Source organism: Sapajus apella, unplaced genomic scaffold (assembly GCF_009761245.1).
Source record: "Sapajus apella isolate SASKATOON/1434 unplaced genomic scaffold, GSC_monkey_1.0 scaffold175, whole genome shotgun sequence".
NCBI classification, from domain to species: Eukaryota; Metazoa; Chordata; class Mammalia; order Primates; family Cebidae; genus Sapajus; species Sapajus apella.
The window spans coordinates 1,458,137-1,467,260 of record NW_022437115.1 but is presented as its reverse complement, the minus strand read 5'-3'; the positions used below and the strand labels follow the sequence as shown (position 1 = coordinate 1,467,260).

General features: G+C 46.5%; 1 pseudogene across 1 annotated transcript; it reads left to right on the top strand.

Moving 5' to 3' along the window:
- The first annotated feature begins 55 nt into the window (after positions 1 to 55).
- On the top strand, positions 56 to 570 carry LOC116542867 (annotated as a pseudogene). The gene has a single exon (XR_004265394.1). The product of XR_004265394.1 is annotated as a thioredoxin pseudogene (transcript).
- The last annotated feature ends 8,554 nt before the right edge of the window (positions 571 to 9,124 follow it).

The following is a 9,124-nucleotide window of genomic DNA, read 5'->3' as shown; positions in this document are numbered from 1 at the left end:
CTCAAAAAAAAAAAAAAAAAAAAAGGAGAGCAAGCGACGCACTCTCTCCTAGCTCGGGTCAGTGCTTTGGATCCGTGTCCATCGGTCCTAACAGCTGCTCCTCAGACCCTAGCAGCCAAGATGGTCAATCAGATCGACAGCAAGGCTGCTTTTCAGGAAGACTTGGATGCTGCAGGTGATAAACTTGTAGTAGGTGACTTCTCAGTCACGTGGTGTGGGCCTTGCAAAATGATCAAGGCTTTTTTTCATTCCCTTCCTGAAAAATATTCCAATGTGGTAGTCCTTGAAGTAGATGTGGATGACTGTCAGGATGTTGCTTCAGAGTGTGAAGTCAAATGCATGCCAACATTCCAGTTTTTTAAGAAGGGACAAAAGGTGGGTGAATTTTCTGGTGCCAATAAGGAAAAGCTTAAAGCCACCATTAATGAATTAGTCTAATGATGTTTTCTGAAAACATAACCAGCAGTGGCTATTTAAAACTTGTCTTTTTTTTAATTTACAAAAAATGTAAAGTATAAAGACTATAAATCCAATTGCCATCTGGGTGACAATAAATCATTAATTCTCACACTTTAAAAAAAAAATACAAAAATTAGCTGGGCGTGGTGGCACACGCTTGTAGTCACAGCTACTCGGGAGGCTGAGGCAGGAGAATTGCTTGAACCCAGGAGGCGGAGGTTGCAGTGAGCTGAGACCATGCCACTGCACTCCAGCCTAGCGCCTGGCGACAGAGAGAGACTCTGTCTCAAAAATTAAAAAAAAAATAAACAAAAACTGTTTGCTACTATGCTCAACACACCACCTCACTTCACCCTTCATATTCTGCCCCAAGCATTGTCTTCCCTACTGTACATATCAGGAGATTAGCTCAGAGAAGGAAGAGCTGATCCCAAGTCACATGGCTCAGAAGTAGAAAGGCCAGGACTCAAATGTCACAGGGCCACTTTAAGACCTTGATTAGTCTGGAGCATCCTAGCATTGAAGCCCCTATCACGTGGCTTCAAACACATGAGTATGAGCCTCCCTCTGCAGAACAAATGCAATAGACCCATAACCATGCGTTTTGGGTTGCACTTGGTGCTAACCTACCCTGTGTTAGCCAGACAGACTCCATTTTGCTGAGAGCCAGACAGACTCCATCGTGACCTCCGCCTCACCCCTCCTGCCACTTCTCCCTTAAGTGCATACCTGGGTCTTGCTACTGTGCTGGGTCGTGCTGTACTTTTAACTCTAGAAACATATAACCTTTGTAACCATAGCCTGCTTGGCAAGCCCACTTGCCATTGTGAATGCCCCCCCTTTGACTGATTATATGACAAGTATCGAATACACCCCTTGGTAATTGGCAATCATGGGAACCACCTGTGTACACCCTCTTTAAAAATCAACAATCATGAGAACCTCCTGCCTCCTAGTTACCAACCTCCTTATCTAACTTGCTTGCTCTGCTTCTGAAAAACTCTGCTCCAGCTAGGCTCCCTCTCCCCTATCTAAATCAAGGTATAAAAGATAACCAAGCCCCTTCCTCAGGGCAGAGAGAATTTTGAGCATTAGCCATCTCTCGGTTGCCGGCTAAAAACAAGGGACTCATAATTTGAAACTCAGAGCGTGGCACTGTCCCATCTAACTCACCTGGGTATAACACTTGACTAGTGGACATAATTATGTCTAGGAGACATTTAACAAACAGCTACTTAATTCCATTTTGCAACTCCATTTCCTATTTGAGAGTAAGAATAATTTTTCAGATCTCAGACATTTTTGTAAGCCCTGCCTTGCTGTGATACCGAAAGGCTACCACGTGTTCTACATGCCCAGCTCCTCCCCTTCTCCCAGCAGTATAATCCCCGTCTTACACACAAGGAAACCATAACAGGGTGCCTCTGGGTACAAATAGCAGAGTACTCCGGCTCACAACTGCTGAAGTGAAATAACATGACTGTATTATTGTGACTCTACTATTCTAGGAAACACTTGCCCAGGAAGACAAAAGTTGCAAATAACCTTACTGCTTGAGTTCAGGAAAATCCATTTATTCATAAAGCCACATAACTCTTCAATGGGTAGCATCAAAGAAAGCTCCTTTGAAGCCCTCACTTCATTGTGACCACCAATACTAAACTACTGTGACCAAACAATGCTGAACTATTATAACGTGATCCTTACCCAGCCGTGATTAAGCCCTACATCAAAGGACCTGCCTTAAACCAAACCCCAAAACCTCAATACCTCAATTTTGCCCTGCCCACATCCACTCTACAATGGGCTCTTTCAAGATAATGTTTTCCCTTAGTATGATAGGCAACAACTCAGTTTTGTCTTATCAGCTGCTTGTTTTGATGCTATTTCCGGGAGCCACCATTTGACAAGTGGACCAGGACCAACACAGTAGGCTGTGTCGAATCTGGTTGGATGAAGCACTGGAGTAATTCCCTGGAGTGGTGGGCACTGTCTGCCAACAAGAAAGGGGAATGCCCGGGAATTCAAGGCTGTCGTGAGCTGAGATCGCCCCACTGCACTCCAGCCTGGGCGACAGAGTGAGACTCCTCAAAAAATTAAAAAATAAACATTAAAAAGGCGGGACGGGACAGGAGTCAGTGTTTACTAAAGAAACCAAGGCCAGCAGAGAGTTAAATGTTTTGCCCAAAGTCAGGCAAAAAGTTGGCAGGAGGTGTCGAGAAGAATCCATGTTTCTTCGTCTAAACTCAGGATTTTCCGCCTAAGGAAGGAAGCCTGGGTAGTCTCCTTCCCCGCATTTCCCCAAGGGCTGCTGTCTCAAGGTGACTCAGGAGGAAGCTGTAGTCTCTAGTTCCTCCTCAGCAATCCGGCTGGTTTTAGGATTCAGGAAGAATATAAGCTAATTGTCCGGTGATTAACTCCAGCCAACGAAGCTAACGACCTGCCCTTGCGGATACCCAGCCAGCGGAAGTGCGGGAACTGCCGGAGGGATGCCCGAAGACCAGGCGAGCCAACTTCCTGCCGCAGAGGCTGCCGGGCAGGGGCTATGGCCGCCTCCAGAGTGAGCTTGCACGGTGTCCGGAGCCGCTTGGGACACTGCGGATGGAGAGCGCTGGTTTTCAATACCAGGTACCTAAGTCCGGGTGGGGAGCGGCCCCTCGGCGCCCCAGACCCCCCGCCAGCGCCCCTGCGCCGGGCCACCCCAAAATATCGGGAAAAGCGTCTCAGTCCTCCTTGCGGGAGGAGAAGAGACCCAGTCGGCGAGCGGGCCTCCGGTCCCCAGCTGCGCGTTGGCCTGTGTCTGTCGCCCCCCGGTGGCCGCGTTAGGGACTGGAACCGGGCTTTGCTACTCCGGTTGGCCTCGTTCCTCTTCCTGGCTTTGCGTGTCGTGACCGCTAAAAGCCCCAAACGTGACAAAGTAAAATGGGCACCGTCAAAAACCGCATCGAAGGCAGTGCTGGATTCGCTAGAGCGCATGGTTGAATTTTCGGAAATCTTACAAGGTGGATGTTAAATACATTTTTGACGTCATTATTTACAAATAAATTTTATAAGTCTGCAATCAAATACATTATATTAAAAACAAAGGTAGAGGCCGGCGCGGTGGCTCACACCTGTAACCCCAGCACTTTGGGAGGCCGAGGTGGGTGGATCATGGGGTCAAGAGATGGAGACCATCCTGGCCAACATGGTGAAACCCAATCTCTACTAAAAACAGAGAAATGAGCCGGGTGTGGTGGCAGGCGCCTGTAGTCTCAGCTGCTCCAGATGCTAAAGCAGGAGAATCGCTTGAACCCGGGAGGTGAAGGTTGCAGTGAGCCGAGATTGCATGCACCACTGCCCTCTAGCCTGGCGACAGAGCAAGACTGTGTCTTAAAAAAAAAAAAAAAAAAAAAAAAATTAGCCAGGCGTCATGGTGCATGCCTGTAATCCCAGGTAGCTGGGAGGTGGGAGGCAGAGCTAGGAGAATCACTTAAACCAGGAGGTGAAGGTTGCAGTGAACTGAAATTGTGTCACTGCATTCCAGCCTAGGAGACAGAGCAAAGCGAGACTCTGTGTCAAAAAAATAATAATAAAATAAATACTCAGGCCTGTAATCCCAGGCCTCCCTTTGGGAGGCCGAGGCGGGTGGATCACGAGGTCAAGAGATCGAGACCATCCTGGTCAACATGGTAAACCCCGTCTCTACTAAAAATACAAAAAATTAGCTGGGCATGGTAGCGCGTGCCAGTAATCCCAGCTACTCAGGAGGCTGAGGCAGGAGAATTGCCTGAACCCAGGAGGCGGAGGTTACAGTGAGCCGAGATTGGGCCATTGCACTCCAGCCTGGGTAACAAGAGCGAAACTCCGTCTCAAAAATAAATAAATAAATAAATAAATAAATAAATAAATAAAATAAGTAATTAAAGGAAGAAAACTCAAAATTCATCACTGGCAAATTATTTTGCTGTTTTACTACTCTCTGTTCTTGGAGTGATTAACATCTATCATATTTGTATGATGGAAATACTATATAATGGTATGCTAGTGCACATTTTTTTCCGACTCTGTGTTCCATGACATCATATTGGAGACTTGAAATCAGCTATGGTGGGAATATATACACCATAGCAATTGGCAAACTGTAGAAATCAGGGCTTTTTTTTTATATTTTCCTCCCAGAAAGTCAGTTCTTAAACATTCAGCAGCATACCACAGGAGTGAGACAATAGCAAACAGAGAGACAAAACAAGGCCTGTGCCTTTTTGGGGTCTTTTATTAAGACTCAGCTCGGAAACTGACACGTGGTGCTCGAGGAGTGTTTGAGGGAGAGCGGGAGAGAGGAAATCGTGTGCTTCACTGGGCTCTCAATTTACTTCAGATCAGTTTGTCTAACCTCGACCCTGACTTGGACTCTCACCTCACCCTTTTCTTTCCAGTTATTCTGACAGTCCTTAGCGTACCATGTTCAAGGCCTGAATGCTAACAATTGAGCTTCAAAAGCGAAAGTCAGGCAGGAAACAATTTTGAGTTGGGGGTGGCATAATCAACTTTGCTTTAGGATGTGATCAGGCATCTGTGTGTGGAACAGATTTGAGGCGAGGAACGCCCATCATCAGGGAGACCAAGACTTAGTTCCCATACACTGACCATATGTTGGACCTGTGTAGAGAGGGATGCGGCTGTAGGGATGAGCATGAGCCACAATCGATGGCCCCAGGAGCTCAGTCTTCTGAGGCAGGAGATAGTACATAGACAGTCACTATGACTGTGATGTGCACACTGGGGGAGAAGGCAGGTGGAAGTGCCAGAGAGCAACTCACTCTGCCTGGAGGAGGCAAGGGAGCAGTGAGCCAGCTCAGGATTCGTGGGGCTACAGTCAGAAGGATGCTGTCAAAACAGGGAAGACAGGTGATTACAGCCTGTGAGAACTGCCTAAGCAGAGCCCTGGGTTGTTTTTTTTTATAGTTATGAGATTTCATTCTAATAGCTATAATTACAGTGCTTGTTTGTGGAAATGAAAACTGAAAACAAGTATACAAAACAGTTGATTACTAATCGTGTATTGAAAGCAGGAAGAGCTTCCACGACACCAAATAGACCAGTTCTGAGGTTTCCCCAAGATAAATTGAACAGCTCCATATTCTTCTGTGTTTATCAAAATATAAAAAAAAGTAGAGGTTGTCTTTTTTGATGGCAAATCATAGAAGGCCTGGAAAGGAAAAACCGCAATAGGCTGATGGGAGATAAAGCTGGAAACAGAGTTTCTGACTGCAGACTGAGCAGGAATGGTCAGCAGTAGGGCAGAGTGAGTCCTTGATGAATGCATTTGGGGGAGGTTCTTTATTATTCTCCAAGCTTGAGCTCTTTGTCTCCAGCGACATCTAGCTCTTCAGCTGTCTCCTAAGCTGTAGCTGCTACCTAGCCAAGAAGGAATCCTGATTCCCCACTGTGGCCGAAGGTTGGTGGCTCTGTACCGGCCCACGAAGCCCTTTATCCCTAAAGCGCCATTCAAGCACCAATACTCGTCTACCTTTTTCTTTCTTTTCTCTGTTTCCATTTTGTAAAATTTGCCCAACTTTAGCATATAGCTGGATGCCTTGACTCACAGTGAATCGCGGAGGTTTTTTTGAGGCAGGATATCACTATATCACTCAGACTGAAGTGCAGTGGCTATTCACAGGCGTGACCGTAGTGTGCCACAGCCTTGAACTCCAGGGCTCAAGCCATCCTCTTGCCTCAGCCTCCCGAGCTGGGAACACAGGCTTATACCACTGAGCCTGGCTACCTAGAATTTTTTTTTTTGACATGGAGTGTGGCTCTGTCACCCAGGCTGGAGTGCAATGGCGCAATCTTGGCTCACTGCAACCTCCGCCTCCCGGGTTCAAGTGATTCTCCTACCTCAGCCTCCCAAGTAGCTGGGATTACAGGCGCCTGCCACCACACCGGCTAATTTTTGTATATTTAGTAGAGACGGAGTTTCACCATATTGGCTAGGCTGGTCTCAAATTCCTGATCTTGTGATCTGCCTGCCTTGGCCTCTCAAAGTGCTGGGATTACAGGCATGAGCCTCCACACCCAGCCTTAGAATTTTGTTGTTGTTGTTGTTTTGTTTTGGTTTTGGTTTGGTTTTTTTGAGACAGAGTCTCGCTCTGTCACCAGGTGCCAGGCTGGACTGCAGTGGCACGATCTCGGCTCACTGCAACCTCTGCCTCCCGGGTTCAAGCGATTCTTCTGCCTCAGCCTCCCAAGTAGCTGGGATTACAGGCATGCACCACCACGCCCGGCTAATTTTTTATATATTAGTAGAGACGGGGTTTCACCGTGTTGGCCAGGATGGTCTTGATCCCTTGAACTCGTGATTCGCCCGCCTCAGCCTCCCAAAGTGCTGGAGTTACAGGCGTGAGTCACTGCACCCAGCCAGAATTTTTATTTTAACAATCTGTAGGTCAAACCTGAAAAACAGCCTCTAAATAACTTATAATTTTGATTTATTTGATAATTTGATATATTTACATTTTGATCCTTATACTGTTTGCATTTTGTTTCTGTATTCCAGGGTTATTCCACTTTTCTCAATATGTTTATAGTTTGAGGTTTTTAAAACATTTTTATGAACAACATTAAGATACGTATTTTCCAAATATGTCAACTAATTTTTTTCAGTGATGTTTATTGAATCAATCATCTTTCCATTCCCCACTGATTTAAATGACATCAACATTAGATACGTCTGTATATATGTGTTAGGGTAATATTCATTTGTGTGATTGAGGAAGCAGAACCCTCATGGAGTGACATTAAATAGAGAATTACAACTGGGCGCAGTGGCTCACACCTGTAATCACAGCAGTTTGGGAGGCTGAGGTGGGCGGATCCCTTGAGATCAGGAGTTCAAGACCAGCCTGGCCAGCATGGTGAAACCCCCGCCTCTCCTAAAAATACAGAAATTATGGCCAGGCACAGTGGCTCATGCCTGTAAACCCAGCACTCTGGGAGGCCGAGGTATGCGGATCACGAAGTCAAGAGATAGAGATCATCCTGGCCAACATGGTGAAATCCTGTCTCTACTAAAAATACAAATATTAGCCAGGTATGGTGGTGTGCGCCTATAGTCCCAGCTCCTGAGGAGGCTGAGGCAGGAGAATCATTTGAACTCAGAATGTGGAGATTGCAGTGAGCCGAGATCTCGCCACTGCACTCCAGCCTGGAGACAGAGCAAGACTCCGTCTCAAAAAATATATAGAGAGAAATTAGCCAGCATGGTAGCACACACCTTTAATCCCAGCTACTCGGGTGACTGAGGAAGGAGAATGGCTTGAACCTGGGAGGTGGAGGTTGCAGTGAGCCGAGATTGTGCCACTGCCCTCCAGCCTGGGCAACAGACAGCAAGACTCTGCTTCAAAAAACAAAAACAAAAAAGAATTAGGCCAGGTGCAGTGGCTCATGCCTGTAATCCCATCGCTTTGGGAGGCTGAGGCAGGAGGATCACTTGAGCCTGGGAGATGGAAGCTGCAGTGAGCCGTGATTATACTGCTGCACTCCAGCCTGAATGATGGAGTGAGGCCCTGTCTCCAAAATAAATACAATTAAAATTTTAAATTAAATCAAAATAAATAAAGTAAGTATAGGGATTGGATTTTCCGTGATTATGGGAGCAAGCCCAGGGAGCTGCCTCCCACTGACTTCTGCACCTACATTGGCTGAAGCCGGTTGTAGCAAGAAGCGCTGGTAGAAAAAAAAAAAAATCTGTGTGAAGCAGGGAGAGTGAGAAGCTGGAACCACATCTGTCTCTCACTGTCTCCAGCCTCGATGCCAATAAGCTGCTACCGGCCACCTCCACGATGCACACACACCCAGCTCAGGACTCTTGAGCAGCCAATGGAGGAGATATGGTGGGAGCTGAAGGAGCTGAGGGTCTGGCTGCTGCCCAAAGTGGGCAGCACAGAGAGCTACGATGGGAATTCACCTCCATTCCCCACACCGACCCCAGAGCCGTGCAGCTGCTGCTTCACTTAAAACTTAGGATCTTGCACAAACATCTCTTAAGGCCAGTTATCATAACATGAAGGGAATTCTGAAAAGATATTTGTTGGAAATAGATGCTCTGTGCCACAAAGAAAAATTAGCACTGAAACAAAGTATCTTTCAGCAACACAATTTTTACTTCCTGGACTGCAGGAAGGGTACCCTTGCTAGCCATCTTGCCAGGAGACTACAATGATCAGAGGAAAACAGACGCATTTATCCCTTAGGCATTGGGGGTCGTCCTTACTGTCATATCTGAGCTCTGTTGGCTGGAGCCAGCAGACCTTACAATTTAAACAAAAACCTGATTGGCTAATATCTTAAAACTTTTTTAAACACGTAGAAGCAAATAGAGAGTTGGGACATGCCTGTGAGCTCGTCCAGCACAGAGATCTTGGTTAAAGTACAAGGACATAGAATGTACTACGTGCCTGTAAGCATGGCGTGTCTAACAGCTACATAGGATAGGGCTTAACAAAGAATTATTGGCACGCTTATTCTTTAACAAGAAAGGGGACTTTATTTTTTTTATTTTATTTTATTTTTTTTTTTTTTTGAGACAGAGGGTTGCTCGTTACCCAGGCTGGAGTGCAATGGCGCGATCTCGGCTCACCGCAACCTCCGCCTCCTGGGTTCAGGCAATTCTCCTGCCTCAGCT